Source organism: Bubalus bubalis, chromosome 23 (assembly GCF_019923935.1).
Source record: "Bubalus bubalis isolate 160015118507 breed Murrah chromosome 23, NDDB_SH_1, whole genome shotgun sequence".
Lineage (NCBI taxonomy): Eukaryota > Metazoa > Chordata > Mammalia > Artiodactyla > Bovidae > Bubalus > Bubalus bubalis.
Window position 1 is genome coordinate 21,773,710 of NC_059179.1, and position 20,550 is coordinate 21,794,259.

The following is a 20,550-nucleotide window of genomic DNA, read 5'->3' on the forward strand; positions in this document are numbered from 1 at the left end:
AATGCTCACATGAACATCAGCAGTAGTTGCAGGAAGCATCTACTATCCAAATAAAGCTATCGTTTGCTGAGCAGGTACTCTGCCTTTCCTAGCTGTCTGATCTTGGTTATTTATACTCTGTGCCTCAGTTTACTCATCTCCAAAAGAGTAAGAACCCTTCTAGAATTGATGTGAGAAGTAAAGGATTAAATATGTAATAGTAAGCACTCAATAACTTATTATTATTACTACCACCACTACTGTTACTGCTACTACTTCTATTGTTTTATTACTCTTAGGTGCCAGGGTAGCTGTATGATATCCTGTGTCCCTAATCCTGCAATGACTATATGCCATAGCTATGATTATCCCCATTTTACAGATGTGGAAAGTGAGACTCAGTTTAAGTAACTTGCTATGCCACTGACCTGATTGGGGACAGATCTAGGAATTGAATTCAGGACTATGGTATTAAAGCCTGTACCTTTTCACCATCCCATTGCGGAGCTGCCTTAGTCCCCTACCTGTGACTTTTTATCTCAGTTGACCTCACTGGACCCACCAACATAACCATGCATGCCTTGCCTCACCCTCCCTGGCACAACCAAGCCCATATCCAATAACCACATCTTTGTGTGGTGATGAGTAAAAGGAAGCATACAACACACACACACACACACGCACATGTTGCCAGAGACAGTCATACATGATCACCCTCCCAGGTGGTGATCAGAAAGATACTCCCATAGTCACATCACTCAGAAGTGAAGCAATACTCACAGAGGTACCTACCTGGCACTGATCACATACAGAGTACCCCATCACAAGAGAAAAGGAACTACTGCCTAGAGAAAGAGTTATATCCAGCATCACAGGAGGGATAAAGTAATGTACAAAATAAACAAAGTGTGTAGATTTTCACATACAAATCAACCAAAATAGAAAGACATGAACAATTACATACATCATCACCTACACAGAAAGATAGTTTTTTGCAAGACACCATTTATACAAATATACACAAAAATACATGGTTACAATATATCCACTACCACACAGTCACACCATCTATAGAGCTGTATAGCTATACACCCACTATAACATACACAATACACTCATACCTGAGAGATGTAGCCAGACATAGTATGACACAGAAAGAAAATCAATCATAACCCAGTTCAGACACACTCCTTAAACACACCTACACAGATCAGTGATGACACTAATCTCACAGGCACACACACACACTTGCTCACAAACATACACACACACTGAGTCTCTTCCCAAATCCTCTGGCCAGCTGGCTTGAAGCCAAGACTTTCCTGCCTCCTAAAGTCTTCAGGGCTTGGGGGTCAGTTGATTCCCTTTCTCTCCCTTCTCCCAGCTGAGCCCAGGACAGCAGGGACAAAGTCCTCCAGCACATAAGGGGAGGGTGTTTCTGGACAGCCAGTCTTGGGGATACATTGTCCAACACCATATCCATTCCAAGCAGGGGACAATCACTGGGTCTTGGGGGCAGTTCTCCCATCTCCTAAATTCACTCCTACCACCATCCCAGCCTCAGGCCCCCAGCATCAGCTTTAGGGAAAGGGTAAATGGATTAATCTGTGACCTCCTTCCCTGGGGAAAAAGGACTCACTCCTCAAGTCTCTCCCCCACCTGTTGTCACCTACCTGTGCCAGGTGTTCAGTCTCAGCAGCTCAGAGCTCCAGCCTGGGCAAGGTCCCGGAGGCAAGTGGGTGGAGCCTGGTTCCATCCTCTGCACGCCCCCCACCGCCCCCACCCCGTTCTGGTTCCCTCTGCAGCTGCCCCCTCCAGCTCTAGGCCCCCTGGGCAGCCCCCTCCTTCCAGCAGCCTGCTCACCCAGTGCTGCATCTCTTCTCTGAAAACCAGACTAGGGACTGGGGGGAGGGGGAAACATCCCAGGAGAGGAAGTGGCATCTGACGGCCCCAGCACCAAACCTGGGGGGCTGCAGAGGGGAGGGAGGAGCAGGGAAGCTTCTCATTGTGTGAGGGAAATTTTATTTTTAACAGATGCTAAGGCAGATGGCGCAGAATTAACAGAAAATGGGAGAGGAAAGAGAGGAAGAACATTACTGACTCCGGAGAGAGTGGACATTAAAAAAATAAAGAATAAGGGAATGAAAACAAGTTTAAGTGCTCTCTCCGGGGGGGGGGGGGGAGGGGAGGGGAGTTGAGAGGCAGAGAGGGACAGAGCAGCGTGGTGATAACCAGAGGCGTGAAATTACAAAAGTAAAATTTGTGGGACTCGGGAGGGGCTGAGAAGGCCCCAGTTTCATTGCAAAACTCACTCAGAAATTACTGATGTGATGTTTGAGCTTTTATCATTAATAATAATCGAGAGGGGAGAAGAAGACAAAAGGACTCAGGGGCTTGGGGTGGGGGTAGTTTGAGGCACCAGGAGAAAAGGTGCTTGAGCCATGGGGGAGGGGTGAGAGAAGAGTCATCTCTGTGACAGAAAAACTCAGGGAAATACAGCAGAAACAGACAAATGGAGAGACACAGGCAGAATTTTGTAAATAGGAAGGAGAGGAAGCAAGAGGGAAAGGGAGAAAGAAGGGAAGCTGTAGGAGCTGGGGAGGAAGTGATTGACAGGAGATACAGAGATGGCGATTGAGACAAAGAGACAATAAAGAGACAGAGATGGGCAGAGGGAACCAGAAAGAAGCAGTGTAGAAACATAAACACACTAGTGGGCGAGGAAAGTAGCTTCAGAGATGAGAGTCATAGTCAAAGTGACCAAAAGCAGGGGACCAAAGGAAACAGGAGGGAGAGACAGAGACAAAGACAGAGGCCCAGTCAGAGAAATGCAGGAAGAAAGAGTAAAAAGGAAGTAGAAAAAGAACAGAAACTAAGACAGACTTTGAAAGAGACACAAAAAAGAGTCGGAGAGACAGAAACAGATTCACAGGATCAGGATGAGAAAAAGGTGAGGTGGAGAAAGGGAGAAAGAAAAACTGAGCTAGAGGCAGAGAAAGACAGAGACACAGAGAGGCTGTGGGGGAGATGACAGAGAGGGCAGGAAGGGAGGAAGGGATGGGAGACAAAGAGGAATGGCCGTTTATCTCTCCTCCCAAATTAATTGAGGCTACATCAGCCTGAGCCACTAAAACGGAGTGATTATGAATGGGTTAGTCACAGGTGGAGTTAAAGGCCTTCAGAGGGATATTAGCCAAAATTGAGTGGCTTTTAATTTCTTTCTAACGAGAGACTGTGGCTGGGGAACCAGGCACCGCCTCCACTCAGCTCCACTGCTAAACACGGCGTGGGGGTGGCCGGGGCCACTCGCCACCTGACCTGTGTGGCACAGGCAGCCAAGTGGAAATGGCCATGCCTTAAACATGCCTGAACACGCTTGCAACATGCCTATAACATTGCTGTGACATGGGACACAACGGTGGGTAGCCCAGTGGAGGACTGGTAGGGGAAGAGGGGTCACAGTCCCTCAAAGTGGCCAGGCCAGGGGGCATGGGGCAGGGTTGAGCAGTCTGGGATCAGGGGAGGGTGGGAGGGGCAAGTAGATACCACACTGAAAAGTCCTGCCATTGCCACAGGGTTCTCCAATGATCCCTGACCCCGCTTTAGGAAGAAACATGGTCCAGGACTGCTTTTCTCCATTGTGGAGAAACCAAGGCTCTGGGATAAAAAGAACTATTGCATTAAAAAAAAAAAAAAAAACTATTGCCAGTTTACACCTGAGTGACAGAGATGACCTGAACCTTAGAAGATGAATGGTGAGGTGGAGAGAGCACTGGAACCTGAGTCCGGAGACCTGGATGTGAGTCTCAACTCCCTTCCTAACTCCTGGCAGAACCCTGAGCATTGTCCCTCTTGCTGGGCCTCAGTTATTTACCTCATCAATAAAATGAGAGAGCTAAGGTCTCATAATCGCTTCCAGCTCCAGTATACTAGGACATCTGAGGTTTTATCCCAGGTTCTCTGCTGTGTGCTTGGGGCTCAGGGGATAAGGTGTGTGACCCAGCGAGCATCTGTGGCCATGAGGTACACAAACTGAATTTAGGGTCCCTGGCCCAGCAGGGTATAAGTCAGTAAGTATAGTGAGTTTCAAGTAGTGGGTAAGCAGATGGATGAACGGCTGGATGATAAGGCCAGAGAAGAGGGTAAATTGGTGTGGCCTAGGGAGGCCCAGCAAGTAGGTTGATTGAGGGGGGCTCATGAATGGTGGATAGAGTAGAAGGGTAGAGGGTGCTCCTAGGGAGGACACCAGGAGCAAAGGTGCCACCCTGGTTTGAGTTATATACATGAGTATATGGTAGGCAAGAGGGAGGGAGAACAGAGGGGAAATGGTGGGCCATGGTCACTCAGGGCTATGAGGCTTGAGTGAGAAGTTGGACCTCAATCCTGTAGGCATAGGGTGGAGGGCGTATGGGGGTTTCTGAACAAGGGCAGCAGACTGTTTGGGAATCTGGGGTATCTGGGCAAGGTCACTATGGAACAGGATTGGGAAATGAACATGGAAACAAAATAGGGAAGGGCTGATGTGATAGGGTGGGTGAACCCCAGGGAAGAGGAGAGAAAGGGTCAGATAGGAAAGTGATGGCAGAACGTGGTAACTGACATGGTTTGGGGGCTGAGGGTAGGATAGGAGTTAAACGATGACCTTGGGGTGTTGAGGCCAGCTCTTTGGAGAACACTGGTGCCAATAACAAGGTGGGCAACACTGGATGGATGCCGAGACAGACACGGAGATGTTGGTTTCCATCCAACAGGGCAGAAAGAGGTGGACGCGAGACAGTGTGGTCCGGTGGAAAGTGCATGCATCTGTGATATCCAACGTTTTGTCTGTCTTAGCCACTAATTAACCATGAGACCTTGGGCAAGACACTCCCCATGTCGGGGCCTCAGTTTGTCCATCCCTAAAATGTGGGGGTTGGTCTGGGTTTTTTTAAGTTTCCCTCTGTGTGGAGGGTTCCAAGACTCAGAGACAAAGCTGGGACAGAGACTGGCAGGGAAACAGAGACAGAGACTGGAAAAGGAACTGGCCATAATCCTCCCTGCCCTCCGTCCGGAGCCAACAGCTGCGCTCCCTCCCCCTTGAAACTCCATTAACACTCAATTAGAGGGCCTGATGGGCTCAAGCCAGGGAGCCCCACCCCACCTCCTACACACAGTCCCCATTCCAGGGTTCCTCTGATGGGCCCCTGGAGAGAAGGCTTCACTCAAATTTATGACTAACTCCAGTGGCTGCCTTGCCAGCCTCTCCTGCCTCCTCTCTCTTCTTTCTCCCAGGGTGGAGCCCAGAGGGTTGGGTGAGGCTGGAGGGGGCCAGAGCCCACGATGGAGGCCCTAAGATGAAAGGGAGCAGGCCCTGGAGCAGAGGAAGTGGGAGGGGAGAAGTGAGGAAGCGCCGTGAGAGTGTAAGAGAGAGAAAAATGACAGGCCCTGAATATTGGGCGCCCTCACTTTAAATCAAGATAAAAGACTGAAGTGGAAAATGAGAGTCCAGAGAAACCCCGGACGGCTCGGGGCGCTAATGGAAACACATGGCTGCCGGCTGCGGGCTTGTCAGCTTCCCCCGGCGCTGCCATTCCCGTCTGATAATCCGGCCTGCCATAAAATTAGACTAGCAAATACCTCCTGACAAAGATGCATGTTTCTCTCTATTGTGCCATCATAAAAAAAACTCCGCTGGTGACTCGGGGAGCCGCAAACTTCAATTTAAATTTACAGTGCTGCGGAAGGAAAGTGATATGCACTCAAAAATTTTAATAACCTATTAAGTTACGACTTCAATTTCATTTTATGAATATTTTCCTTGGGGAGCACGGCTATCACAGAGAAAGATAGAAATTTAAAAAAGATAAATAGTGCCATTAATCTCCAACATTTCTCTTCCATTATCCTTGAAAATTAGGAGTTATTTTTGTTCAGATCTTCATGTAATTAGCTCCCTCCACTTGATTCACTAGCCAGAAAATGACCATGTTCAGAAAATTAAAAATTTGTCATTAAGTGGAATTTAACATAATATCATTTATCTTTATCTATTCCCCAGCTGACAGCAGGAAGCCTTGGCTGCCGTACCGGCTGGTGTGTCAGAGCGGGGAGGGACTGCTCAGAGAGAGATACTGGGGGAGACAGAGATAGAGGCGGACGGAGGGAGAGAAGGCCATCCCAGAGGTGGCCAGAGCTAGAGTGAGGAGGGACGGGAAGGCCTTGTGAGCTGAGTGTCAACCACCATGGGGAGGCAGAGGCAGCTGAGGGTGGGTGAGGAGGAAAGGAGGCTGAGGTGTGGGCAGGGACTTGGGCGTGGGCCCAGGAGCAGGGCAGATGGAGAAGCTGGGGGTATGAGAGGAAAGCCTGAGGGGGACATCAGTGGCAGAAGTCAAAAGTAGGAGGTGGCTGGTCGGTGGAGCTGTGGTAAAGACATGACCTGAGAGAACGGAAACCCAGCAGAATTAAAGGAACTTCTGGAAAAGAGGGGACTGGAGGTGGAGTGGGAAAGGCCAGGGATCATTGCTTTCCTCATGGCAGGGGTAACTAGATGCCATCACCCTAACTACCATCTGGCTTCAAGAGAAGACAGAGTGACAAACAGAGACGGTCAGAGAAGTGAGAAAGTGATGAGAGCCAAGAGGTGGAGACGGAGCAAGGCCCCAAGTCAGAGAGACCAAGATGGAGAAGATGGGAAGTGGCCGACAGACCGACAGCAGGGCCACAAAGCCTCCGGGTTAGAAGCCCCCAGACAAGCCCTTGGACTTCTTCTCTCAAGGGCTGCATGGCTCTCTGTCCTCCCCCTCCTCTAAATAGCCCCCACCCTAGTCCCCTCAAGTCAGAAATCATCCAATAAACCATTCAAACCTAGTCCTGGGTGGAGAGAGCTGTGGCCGAGCCTGAGAGACTGAGAATTGGATAAAGGGATTAAACAGCAGCACATTAGTGAGAGATTTAGAGTGTAATAAACCCATTTCATAATAATATGTGCGTTGGGGCCAGCGATCCATCATCACAGGAGCCTGTCCGTGGCGGGGGGAGCACTGACCTGCAGGCAGGGGACCCGGATGGATGGCTAAGGATTTTTCTCAGGGTCTCAGGATGTGGGCAAGGGGTGCAGACTGGCCCATGGGACCAGGAGGGAGGCACCGGGATTTTGAAGGCACCTTTGGCTCAAAAAGCCATAGAGATCATTGTAGGGGGTACAACAGGGGAAGCTGGGAAGAGGCCTGGGGCCTGACAGCCCTTCCTGTCCTCCCAGCCCAGAACCCTAGCAGTAGGGTAGAAGAATTCTCATGGAGGGCTTGGGGTGGGGCCAGGGGGCATGCATCCACAAACTGCAGAGTCCACAGCTCACAGCCAGGACTCAGGCAGCAGAAGATTCCCAAATAAGCCACTCCTTCCATTCTGGTTTTGTCACTTATTGGCTATCCGACCTTGGCAAGTGACTTCACCTCTCTGAGCCTCGGTTTCCCATCTGCCCAATGCAGATAATTAGGACAGGAGTGTTATGAGAGTCACCTGAGATAATGAGTTTGCAATTGTTCTATAAGGTAGAAACTCTTGAGGAAACATTTTATTATTCCTATAATTCCCCCACATTTGGCTGCCTACCCACATGCTTCCTTGGGATGTCTTTCAGTTTGCTGAAAGTCAAAGACAGCCTCATCTCGCAGATGGGACTCTGAGCTTATTCAAGGGCCAGTAAGAAATGCTGTGCTGATTATATGATTGACTCTTTAATCTGACATATTAATAGGCAAAGGAAAACAGTTTCCTGCTGTTTATCTCCATTGAGGAAACCTGCATTGGCAATTGGAAAACGAACTTTTAGTTGGAAAAAGGATTGAGCAATAGGAATGGACCCATTAGATTTCAGTTGTCAGTCAAAATATTGCGAGGCCAGTAGGGAGTGGTAGTAGGAAGACCTGGAGATGCTTAGCACAAACAAGGATGCCTTTCTAAGGAGAAAAATGCCTGGGAGGGTGCCTGCCACCTTGTCTTCCTTCCCTGATCCCTCCAGCTCCCACTCACCAGGTCACTGATGATCTCCTGATTAAAAAAAAGTTCCAATGACTTCTTATAGGTTTGCAATCCAGCTCCATTATTTAATAGCTTGGTAAATTACTAATTCAGTCTGAGCTTCAGTTTCATCATCTGTCAAACAGAAACGATAAAAGGACATACTGCATAGCACCGTAACAAGTCAATAAGATGAAACAAGGAAAGAGTGTAGTCATGGTACACAGTCAGCCTTTAATAAATAATGGCGTGATTGTTTGCTCCTGCTTTTATTCTTCTTGATCACAAATCCTCAAAAATCCAATCAATAATGGATTACATTAAATGATACAATATTGCTTACAAAATGACTCGAAGCTCCTTTGTCAGGTTCTTGAGACCCCCATTGCTAGAACCCATATGCTCCATCTACCCTCCCTCATGTGGAAGAATGTCATCTGATGGAGGGGTTTTCAATCTGGGGTCCATGGAAATCTAAGTTCCTTTGAGGTATTTAGAGGGTCCACAGAGTTTTGATTTAAGTTTTGTTTAAGAATAAACTCTTTGAAACTTCAATTACAGATCACATGTTCACAGAAGTGTTATGAATTGAATTTTAACACATTAGAGAATGTGTGTGCTAACCGACATGTTTTCCCTCTAATGTCTAAAAAGCTAAAATGTGAGCCTTCATAATATGTGCTAGGAAAATACTCTCTTTCCCAGTTTTATCAATTGAGTTTGTTTGAAAAGGAGGACAGGAGGTACTCTACTAAAAAGAAATTTTTGAAATCATTAGTAAATGATTAGTAAAGTGGAAAGAGTCACATTAGTAAAGTGGAAAGAGTCACATTAGTAAAGTGGAAAGAGTCACAAAGACCTAGGTTCCAGTCCCAAGTTTCTGAAGTACTTTGGGCCTGTTTCCTCATGTGTGTGTGTGTGTGTGTGTGTGTGTGTGTCTGTGTGTGTGTGTGTACATGGACACATAGGGTTGACATTAGGCTTAAGTAAAAAATATATATATATTTTTTATATATAAATATGAGGGACTTCCCTGGTGGTCCAGTGGTTAAGACTCCACACTTCCAATGCAGGGGTCAAGGGTTCCCCTGGTTGGGGAAATAAGATCTCACAGGCCATGCAGTGCAGAAAAGAAAAAAATCCTTATATTGTACTTGACAGAGCTTTGGTAATATCAAGTGAATGCTTATTGAGTATTAACTATACACTAGGCCCTGAACTGAGAGTTTGCACTTATCACTGCATTTCCTCCTTGTACCAACACTGGAAAAGAATCTTTACCATTAATCTCATTTACAGATGAGGACCCTGAGGCTTAAGTAATTTGCCAAAGGTCACAAAACCATAAGCTGTGGAATTAGGTTTTAAACCTAGGCAGTTGAACACTAGATTCTTCCTTTTAAAAAACATTGAGCAATTACTAAGCACCAGCCAAAGTTCTAAGTCCTTTTACATGTTTTAATTCATACAATCCTCACAGTTACCATGGCAAATGGTATATCTCACAAGACTTGTGCAATGTGACTTTCACATGAGGTGAAGTCTGTTTCCCCTCCCTTTGAATCTGGGCTGGTCATGTGATTTATTTGACCAATAGACTTTGACAGAAGTGACACCTTGTGACCACTGGGCTGAGGCCTTGAAAAATCGTGCAGCCCCATAATCACCCTTTGGAAGTCAGCTACCATGTAAAAATGTCTGAACTATCCTGCTGGAGAGGCCAGTGAAGGGAGGGAGGCCCTGTGGGACGAGAGGCCCCCTATCGTTGTTCAGTCGCTCAGTCGTGTCTGACTCTTTGTGACCCCATAGACTGCAGCACTCCAGCCTTCCCTGTCCTTCACTATCTCCCGGAGTTTGCTCAAACTCATGTCCATTGAGTCAGTGATACCATCTAACCAGCTCATCCTCTGCACCCCTCTTCTCCTCTTGCCCTCAATCTTTCCCAGTCTTAGAGTCCTTTCCAGTGAGTCAGCTCTTGATATCAGGGAGCCAAAGTACTGGAGCTACACCTTCAGCATCAATCCTTCCAATGAATATTCAGGGTTGATTTCATTAGGATTGACTGGTTTGATCTCCTTGCAGTCCAGAGGACTCTCAAGAGCCTTCTCCAGTACCACAGTTTGAAAGCCCCCTGGAGGAGAACTTAGGCCTTCCAGCCAATCACCAACATCAAGCATCAGATGTGTTAGTGAGGGCAACTTAGATGCTGTGATCCCAGCTGAGTTTCCAGATAAATGCAGCTGCAAGAGTGAACACAGCAGTACCACGGAGAGCAGAAGAACCTTCCATCATGAAAAAAAAAATTTTTTTTTAATCATTTCTGTTTACAGCCACTAAGATCTGGCATGGTTTGTCATATGGCAGTAGATAGCTGAAACAAATAAGGTGTATACTACTGTTTCCTTATTTTACAAATGGGAAAAATGAGGCAGAGAGGGGTTAAATAAATCACATAGGATTAAGCCACTAATGAGTGACAAAGCCAAAGCTTGAGCTGAGGCACTCTGACTCCAGAGACCACAGGGATAACCACTAGGGTGTGATAAGCTGGAAAAGGGGCCCCTCAGATGAGTCCTCACCCTAATCCCCAGAACCCATGAACATGGTAAAAGGGCCTTTGCAGATGTGATTATGTTAACAGTCGTGCAATCAGGAGATTATCCTGGATTATCTGAGTGGGCCCAGTGTAATCACAAGGACCCACATAAGAGGGAGACATTGGGGTCAAAGTCAAAGAAAACGGTGAGGGGAGGCAGGCCCATGAACCAAGGAATGAGGACGGCCTTTAGAAGTTGGAAAAGACAAGGAAAGAGATTCTCCCCCAGAGCATACAGGAGGAACCGGCTCCATCAACACCTTGAATTTAGCCCAGTGAGACTTCTTTTGGACTTTTGATCTCTGGAGCTGTAAGATAATAAAATGGATTATTTTAAGCCACCAAACACTAGAAAAGTAGTACAGAGGGCCTCTCCCATTTTAAAGAAGCTGGATCCTTCCCACAGACTACAGCCAGACCAGTCTCCTTGTGGTCTCCCATCACGTTTCATGCCTCTGTGCTTCTCTGGTTCATCAAAAAATCCCTTTTCTCCCCATCTATTTAAGTAATTTCTACCCACCTCTTCCAGGAAGTCTTCTCTGATCATCCTGGATCACACTGCTCTGTCTTATCTCTACAGCACTTGATGTTTTGCACCTTCTCATTCAGCACTAATATCGGTGCTAATGTGTTGGCAGGCAGCCCAGTGACATTTTTATGAGTGTGAATCATCGAATCCGAGGCCATAAGGCGGGAAAGGCCCTTAGAGAGTCTATCCCTTCATTTTATGGATGATGAAACTGAGACCTGAGGAAGGGAAAAAAGTCACTTATCCAAAGTCACATAGCTAGGGCTTAAAGACAGTCTTCTGACTTCAAATTCATAAGCTCATTCATTCAGTAAATACTTATCGGGCCCTCATGATGGGCCCAGCATTGAGGCAGGTGCTGGGAATCATTGACAATCATAAGCAGATAAGGTCTCTGCTCTCACAGGGGGCTCCGATTTGGAGAAAAACAAACATTTATACAATAACCACACAGATATATCATCACTTACCATGATAAGTGCTAGGAAAGAAAGTTCCATAAAGTGAGTTGTGGAAATGCAAAACATAGGGAACTATTCTAAACTGGAAAACCAGGGAAGGCTTCTCTGAAGAAGCAACCATCAAGCAGAGATGTGAATAATGGTGAGTAGAATTAACTAGATCTTTCTAGGGGTAGAGCAAAGGAGAAAAGTGTTTTAGGCTATAGAATGGTGTGTACAAAGGCCCTGGGGCAGGAGGGAGCAGAACAAGAGGAAAAAAGAAGGCCAGGATGCCAGAAGAGTCAGAGCGACTGGAAGAGAGGGCTGAGGCTGGAGGGGTCCACTGAGTCAGATCATCAGAGCCCAGGAGGCCATGGTGAGGTTTTGATCTTAATCTCAATGGCAGTGAGAAGCCAAAGGAAGATTTTAAGCAGGGCAGTGACATGATCATACTGGAATTTTATGGTGTTTTCCCCTGCCAGGGCCTTCTCTTCTCTCTATAGACATGTTAGAGATCATTATTACAGGGAGTTTTATGCCACCCTCCATTCCACTCCATGCCTAGCCTTGTACGAAGCAGGTGCTCCATAAATATGTGTTGATTAACCTCTCAGCAGCATGTGACACCGTGGATCATTCCCTCCTTGTTCTCAGGCTTCTGTGCGGCTGCCTGCTCAGGCTTCTCTCAATCCTCTGACCACTCCACCCTCCCACCACCCCATTTTAAATATTTCTCATTGTTTCGTCTTCATCCTCTTTCTTCTTTCTCCACACTGTCCCCCTTGGTCATCCTGTTGCCTCCCACAGTATTGATCTCTCCCTTCTGAGCAGAATTTAAGTTCCACGAAGGTTGGGATTTTGTCTGTCTTGTCACTGTTGCATCCCCAGGGCTTGGCACAGTGCCTGGCACCCAGCAGGCACCCAGTAAATTATTTGGTGGTGCGATATACTGTATGATTCTGTTAATATGAAGCTCAAGAGCACACAGAATGACTCTACAGTGATCAATGTCAGAAGAGTGGCTGCTTATGGGGAGACAGTGACTGAATAGGAGCACAAGGGAACTCACAGGGACTAGAAATCTTGATCTGATGGTGGCAGCATGTGTATTTGCACATGTAAAAGCTCACTGAGCTCTAAGCCTAGAGCTCTATTGTATGTGTGGTATAACTCAACAGAAAGGGGAAAAAATTGCAATACCACCATTCTCCTGAGAGGGAATCCCTAATTTCTAACTGCTTTGTATGTACACCTAGATGTCTACCTCATGATCTTTTCCAGCCTCCCAAATCAGCTCTCCTCCTGATTCCCCTTCCCAGTGTTGTCTCCACTGTGCTCCCAATTATTTCGTTTCCAAACCTTAGCACCATCTTGTTCCCATACCACCCCTTTGTCTATCCTGCCTCACCTAGCTTTCCAAGGCATGTAAACGCAAGTGGTTCCATGGTTATACAAAATTTTAAGTTGGCCCCATGACTTTCACTCACTAATGTTACTCCTGTGTTTATGTTATAGGGCAAAAGGGAAACTAAGTGTTTAGGGGATGCTAATCTAATCACACACTCTTTAAAGTCAAAGAACTTTCTGAGTTTAAAATTTTGCTGCTAGCTGAGGAGGAAGTGAGAGGTATTCAAAGCACAAGAACAACGCACTGTTGCTGCCTTTGAAGATGTAGTGGCTACATGCAAGGACTGGTGAGTGCTTCAGGAACTAAGAGTCAATCCCAGCTAACAGCCAGTAAGAAAACAGGAACCTAAGTCTTACAACCACAAGGAACTGAATTCTGCCAACATGAGTGTGCATAGAAACAGATTCTTTCCCAGAGCCTCCAGATAAGAACCTAGACTAGCTGACACATTGATTTCAGCTTTTGCACTCTAAAAAAGAAACCAATCCAATCCACTCAGACTTTGATCTATACAACTATGAGATCTTAAAGTGGATGTTGTTTTAAATCACTAAGTATATAGTAAATTGTTATAGCAGCAACAGGGAACTAATACCTACTTAAATCCCAACTACTCAGAGCAGCCTTTGTTGTCATTCCTTCCTTTCCAATATTTTGATCTCACTATGGCTCAGACTCTCTGACCTCACTGCTGCTCAACTGAAATACTAATCTCTGGACCTCTCTCCTCAACCCATCTGTCCAACTCACTGCCACCAGATTAATTTTCCAAAGTTACAACCCTGATTACATCCTTCTTTCGCTCAAAAAGCTTCCATGACAGTAGAGCCTGTTCATTACACTCTGAAAACCAGAACGTAGGGTATAAGGCCCAGTTCCACCTCTAAGTAGCATGTGCATGCTGTGTGTGTGTGTGTGTGTGTGTGTATGTGCACACGCGCACGCTAAGTTGTTTCAGTTGTGTCCTACTCTTTCCAACCCTATGGACTGTAGCCTACCAGGCTCCTCTGTCCAGGGGATCCTCCAGGCAAGAATACTAGAGTGGGTTGCCATGCCCTCCTCCAGGGGATCTTCCTGACCCAGGGACTGAACTTGCATCTCCTGTGAGTCCTGCATTGCAGGTGGATTCTCTACCGTTGAGCCACCAGGGAAGTCCCTTAGGTAGCAGGTAACCCAGATCAAATTGCTTAACTTCAAGGCTTCCCTGACAGCTCAGTGGTGAAGAATCTGCCAGGCAATACAGGAGACAGATTCAAACCCTAGTCTAGGAAGATCCCACAAACCTCAGAGCAACTAAGCCGGTGAGCAACAACTACTGACCCCATGTGCCTAGAGCTCATGTTCTGCAGCAAGAGAAGCCACCACAATAAGAAGCCCCCACACTGAACTAGAGAGTAGCCCCTGCTTGCTGCAACTAGAGAAAAGCTGTTGCAGCAATGAAGACTCAGCATAGCCAAAATAAAATTTTTTTAAAAAACTTTAAAAATCACTTAACTTTGTCCATAACTTGGGCATAAGAGCACCATCCTCATAGGGTAGCTGCAAGGATTAAATGACACATGCATGTGAAAACTACTTCACTCGATGGATCAAAGACTATCAAAAACTCCAGGTGGCCAAGTGATTAAACTTTTCATCTTGGCCTTACATTCACACCTCACAGGCTACACACACACACACACACACACACATATACACATGATCTCTCCAGTCTTTTCTTCCACTCCTATTCTGTTAGCCCCACCCTTTTCCTTCCATCTTCATCATCACTCTCCTCTGATACATTATCACTTTCTATTCTGAGTGGTCTTCTCATATTCACTGACCTCCATTTCTCTGCAGCCAGCAGGGACTGCCGAAAACACAAGCCTGACCCTGTCACTTGTAGGTTTAAATCCTTCCATGGCTCCTCATTGCTTTTAATATATAAATCCAAAATTCTTCCAATAACTGGGAAGGCCCTGGACAGCCTGGCATGCCAACATCTCCAGCCCCCTTCCCTTGTTTTCTGCCCTTGTCTTTCATACTCACTAGGCTCCTGCTGACACTGGGTAACCCACCATGCTGTTCCCTCTTCCTGGAACATTACTCTCTTTCCTCTTTGCCTACCTGACACCTATTTGTCCTTCCAATCCATAATTTAGTGGGCACTTCCTCTACAAAGCCTTCCCCGACCTCCCTGGTGAGGCCAAACCTCTCTTTTAGAAGCTGCAAAGTCCTGCTTCTTTGTAGATTTTCTCATTAAAAAAAAGAAAAACAAAAGGTAACTTGGACTTCCCTGCCAGTCCAGAGGTTAAGACTTCTCTTTCCAATGTACAGGGTGCAGGTTCAATCCCTGGTCAAGGAGCTAAGATCCCACATACCTCCTGGCCAAAAAACCAAAACAGAAAACAGAAGCAATATTGTAACAAATTCAAAAAAGTCTTTAAAAATGATCCACATCAAAAAATATTAAAAAAAAAAAAAAAAAAAAAGAGGTAAGACTTCCCTGGTGGCACAGTGGATGAGAATCTGTCTGTCGATCCAGGGGACATGGGTTCAATCCCTGGTCCGGGAAGATTACACATGCTGTAGAACAACAAAGCCCGGGCAAAATAATACTGAGCCTGTGTGCTGCAACTACTGAAGCCCATGTGCCTACAACCCAAGAGAAGCCACCACAATGAGAACCCGGCACATTGCTCTCTGCAACTAGCAAAAGCCCATGCACAGCAACGAAGACTCGGTGCAGCAGCCAAAAATAATAGTAATAGAAAGGTAACTCATACCTCTTCATTGTACTTATTCCCACACCACAAGGTGTGGGACTGTTTCTGTTTCTGATCACCATCATGTCCAAAGGGCAGAGCCGTGCCTGGCCCAGAATCTGACCTCAATAAATGCACGTCAAATGAGTGAATAAAAGAAACAAGTATAATCTTCCCAACTGGATTGATTTTCCCACAGATGCTTTCTCGTCCACATCTTTACTCAATCATGTCCCTCCACTTGATATACTTTCTTGCCAACTCTGCTTCCTGAGAATCCAACCCACCCCTGGAAAGTTCTCCCAAGTAATCTTGCCCAATACATGAGCCTGCAGAGGCTTCCACCTCCATCCCTCCCCTCCTCCCCATCATCAGCATCTAAGTTTGTATGACTCCTTTCTGACTGTGAAAATAATGTGTGCACATTGTAGACATTTTAGATAACATCAATAATGCAGAAAATATAAAAGAAAAAATAAAAACATTTCAAATACTACTCCCCAGTGGTAGTTGCTACTTTTATTGTAGAGTATATCCACTCTTCTTCTCAAACATAATCATGGAAAATATTTAAACATCACACAAAATCTCACTTTTAAAAAAGAGTTCAGATAAGTTCAACAGCTTGCTCAAGATCACACAGAACCAGTGTAAAACAACAACAACAACAACAACAACAACAAGATGGAGAGACAAGCCTCCAACCTCCCCAGCTCAGAGCCCCTCACTCTCACCATCCTTCCTGGCCCTTTTCCCTCTCCCTCTCTTCCTATTCCTCTTACATCAGAGTTTTTTCCCTTCACACTCATTGGGACTGACATGTACATACTGCTGTATTTAAAACAGATAACCAACAAGGACCAACTGCTTAGCACAGGGAACACTGCTCAGTATTCTGCAAAAATGTAAATGAGAAAAGAATCTGAAAAAGAGTAGAAAAAAATAATTTTAATTCAAAAAATTTTTAAAAATGTGACAGTACATCTTCACAATGGGATACTATACTGCTTTTCTAAAGAATAAGGGGGATCTTCATGTATTGTTCTGGAATAACCTTTAAAATAATGTGTTAAATAAAAAAAAAACTAAGATGTGGAACAATGTGTATAGTTTGCCATCATTTGTGACAGTAGATAATATTTCTACAATACATGTGTACAATATTTTTGCACACAAAATAATACCAGTAGCCTCTTATAAAAAGGAGAATCTAGGAATTGAAAGTGAAGGGTAAAAAAAGATGCAATTTTCATTGTATATCCATGTATAATATTTAAATTTTTACCATACCCACACCTTTAACAAGTAAAAAAAAAAACAAAAACAAAATTTTCTGGACTTTCTCTGATCATCTCCCTGAGCCCATCTTCATTCTATTACATGAACGTGTGTGTGTACCTAGTGGTACACAGGTGTGTGCCCTGTTCCTCTCTTCTGATAGGGACCTCTCAAATAAGCCTAACCCATGGACCATTTTAAAAGACAGAAGACCTAGTCTCTTCCACCAGAATAGCAGATTCTGCAGTCACTTGAAGGCCAAGGACTTTCGTTCGAGCCCTGGCTCCGCCATTTGCTGCTAGCTGTATAACCCTGGACAAGTCATTGGACCTCTCTGCAAGTAAGTTCTGTCTCCTCTATCAGGTAGGTGAAGCGTTCTCCATCAGCCTCCTAACTTCCAGATCTTCAAACAGTCTGACCCTTCTGCCTATAGAATACTGTTCCCAGCCATTCTTCAAGACTCAGTTTTCACGTCACCCTTGGGGGAAAACCTCCCTAATCTCTTAGTCAAGGAGAGTAAACGTTGTCACAAGCCCCATCACACTTGGTTGGCATGATTTGTTCAGTGTTTCCCTTCCCAGTTAGACTACAAGCTCCCTGAGGACAGGAACCCTACAGGGCTTTTCACACCTAGCACAGTGCTTGCCACATGGTTCAAGCTCAGTAAATACTCTCTGAGAGTAAAAGGACATGCCCTTTTCCAGAAAACCCACGCTTCACCCCTCCCCACCCCACCACACCTAACCTGCCAATCCTATGTCCTGTTAAGACTTTAGCAGACTTGTTGGCCACTCTAGGAAGAGGGACGTCACTGGGAATTAGCCCCCCCACCACCACCTTCTTATTCTTCCCCTAAACCTCAAGTCTCTCCTTTAGGTTCCAAGCTCCTGTAGTTTCCAGCCTGTTTAGGCCTCTCCTCCAGGACAGGGCCCCACCCAGGCCAAGGCCAGGGCCCAGACCCATTCCCTGCCCCCAGACCAGTCAGAGAACGCGGTGGCCCGGCCCAGCCTGGCGGCCTGGCCCATCAATCGTGCTCCCAGGGGTACAAACCAATTTCTCTTGCTTTCCAGAGCCCCGCTCCCTGGCGGAGCCTGGAGGAGCCTTCAATCGCATTAATCCCAGCCTGGCGGCAGTGACGAAGACGGATTTCTCCACCAAACGATCCATTTGTATCTCTCGTGCACTCACTTGGTTTTTTTCTGTGCGGATGTTCAAAATATCATGAAAAAGGCGTTAGCCGGCTAGCCATGGCGCAGCGAAATAATAGAGTGATCCGGCAATGCGCTCCTGACCTTGCAGGACAGCTAATCCATCCGCACATCTATCTTAATTATTCCTGGTTACAAAAGAGAAACTCCACCATCCATTCATTCCAGGCTGGCAATTCCATTTTCCACCCCCACTCACGCCCCATCCTTTCTCCACTCTTCCCCTAGCCAGAGAGGCCCATTCACCAGTGCTCCATCAGACTCTCCACACGGCAGCCCTGTCTGGCCAGGCCTGAGTCCCCAGCCCGCTGCTCCATGAGATCACAAGAGAGGCACTCTGGCTCCCTTCCCCAGAACTCTGACACACGCCCATTGGAGGAAGGCTGGCTACCCACAGGATTAAGGCATAGCCAGGACACACAGAGACACACACACACACAGATACCCTCACAAAGGCAGCCATAGACTCAATTCCATCCAGACTCTGATATTCAGGCCACCTCTCACACAGACACTAGCAGACAGGCCCACCCCCTCCCTCCCCCAAACCAGGGCATTTTAACTCTCCTGCGGCCCTGGCACCGATGCTGGGACAGATGCTAGGAGGGGCATTTGACTAAGGGCGAGCTCCACAGGGGATGTCTTGGTCTGTCTATCTCCCACCCTCAAAGCCAAACACCCCACCCACTGTATCCTCTCATCTAACTCACTGCAATGCATACAAAGCAGGCAGCTGAAGAAGCAACATGGCATGTGAGAGAGGAAAGCGAAAGAGGAGGAGGAGAGAGTTTGAGATCCTACAGGTGGAACAGAAAGAAAGAGGGGAAGGGAGTTTGGGATGGTGTCCTGAGAAGGTCATTGAGGTAGTACGTGGAAGTATCTGTGTAACACAATTTGAGCTAATTGTACCAGATTCACTGTGGGGATGCCTGTGCCAGTCTCTAAAGCCCTTTCTAATTCTACCCCTTAATGTACGATTTTCAGATCCCCCATTCTAATGATTTTAATGCAATCAGCAAAACTAGACATGTAATTGTCTTGGCTATGTGCTTGGCCGTATTGGCTCCTAGGAACCCTGGCTCCCAGTTTCCAAGCCTTCCTTGATCAGTCCTTCCCTCCCTTCCCTTTTACCCTTCTCTTCAGCCTCAGTCAACAAGTCCGTACTGAGACTTCTTCAGCTCTGGAGGCTGTGACAGAAACATGAGAAGTTTCAGTCCTTAACAGCATGGAGCCCATATCTGTCTGAGGAAAGGCCACAGGGTGTCTAGGCCAGAACTGGGTGGTGGGGACCCAACTACCAGCCCAGCCAGGTTAGAACGGTGGGGTTAGAGAAGGAGGAAGGCTTCCCAGGAGAGCTCTGTGGGCATTCCCTCCCCTTCCCAGGAGCAGCAGGCAGTCTGGGCTGGGCCTGAGGGGCGGTGTGCAGGGGAAGGGCCATTTGTCCCGAGACAATGGCAGAAAAGGGGTCTCTGAGCGGCTGTTGAGAGCCAATTTGTAGTGGTGATGGCCGAGGTTGCTCCAAAGGCTGGGAACAGCTGGAGCTCCGGGTGACTGATGGGTGGGCCCGGGAGAGGGGCCATTGGCCTGGCAGACACAAAGGCCCGGATGGTACGCGGGTGGGGTCCGTCAAAATCATTAAGTGCTGAAGATGGGAGCCGCAGACTTCAGATGGGACCCGTGGGTGGGGGGAAGAGGTCACGAGCCTGCCCCTCTCTCCCTGCAGCCCCTCCTCCATCCCTCCACCCGCCATCCCAGCTTGGGAAACTCGGCCACCCACACCCCCATTATCATCTTATTTGCATTGATGCCCCTCCCCAGCCTTCCTGGTCCCTGGTCTCACTCCACTGAGAGTCCAGGTTCCAGTTCTATTTGAGCAGCTCTGGCTCTGGGGCCAACCTGGGATTGACTGGGCCTCCTGGCTCCTGTCAGAGGGACTCGCTCACCCTCAGGCACTCCATTCTCTAGCCAGTGGCCTCATCCACTTCTCAGGGAACAGGACATCCTTAATTCAAGACTAGGAGAGACTTCCCCTCCATTCCAAAAGGAAGACACGGAGACCCTGCGTGGTGACTTCTGCCGATGCTCCCTCCAAGTGGGAAATGCTTCTCCCACTCGACCTTCCCCAAGGGAGAGGGAGGGGCGGTGACACTGGGAGAAACCCGCCCCCGCCCCATCCTTCAGCCCCGCCCCCACTCGGCGGCGCTCCCGGCTGGAGAGGGAAGCAGTGACCCGGCCAGGTGGTGATGATGCGGCCGGCCGCGCTGGTCACTCTTGGCCGCTCCCCGCGCGCAGCCCGACCCCCCTCGCATGGGTCACGGCGCCGGCAAAACTCCCTGACACAGAAACGCCGCGGGGCCTGCGCGTGTC

At 47.3% G+C, this 20,550-nt stretch overlaps 1 long non-coding RNA gene across 1 annotated transcript; it reads right to left on the reverse strand.

Annotated features, from left to right (window-relative positions):
• Positions 1 to 10,268: 10,268 nt before the first annotated feature.
• Positions 10,269 to 20,261, reverse strand: LOC112581528. Its single transcript, XR_006547888.1, has 3 exons — positions 20,127 to 20,261; positions 11,094 to 11,320; positions 10,269 to 10,881 (listed from the first exon to the last, which is right to left on the reverse strand). It is a non-coding gene; the product is annotated as an uncharacterized LOC112581528 (long non-coding RNA).
• Between the last annotated feature and the right edge of the window lie 289 nt (positions 20,262 to 20,550).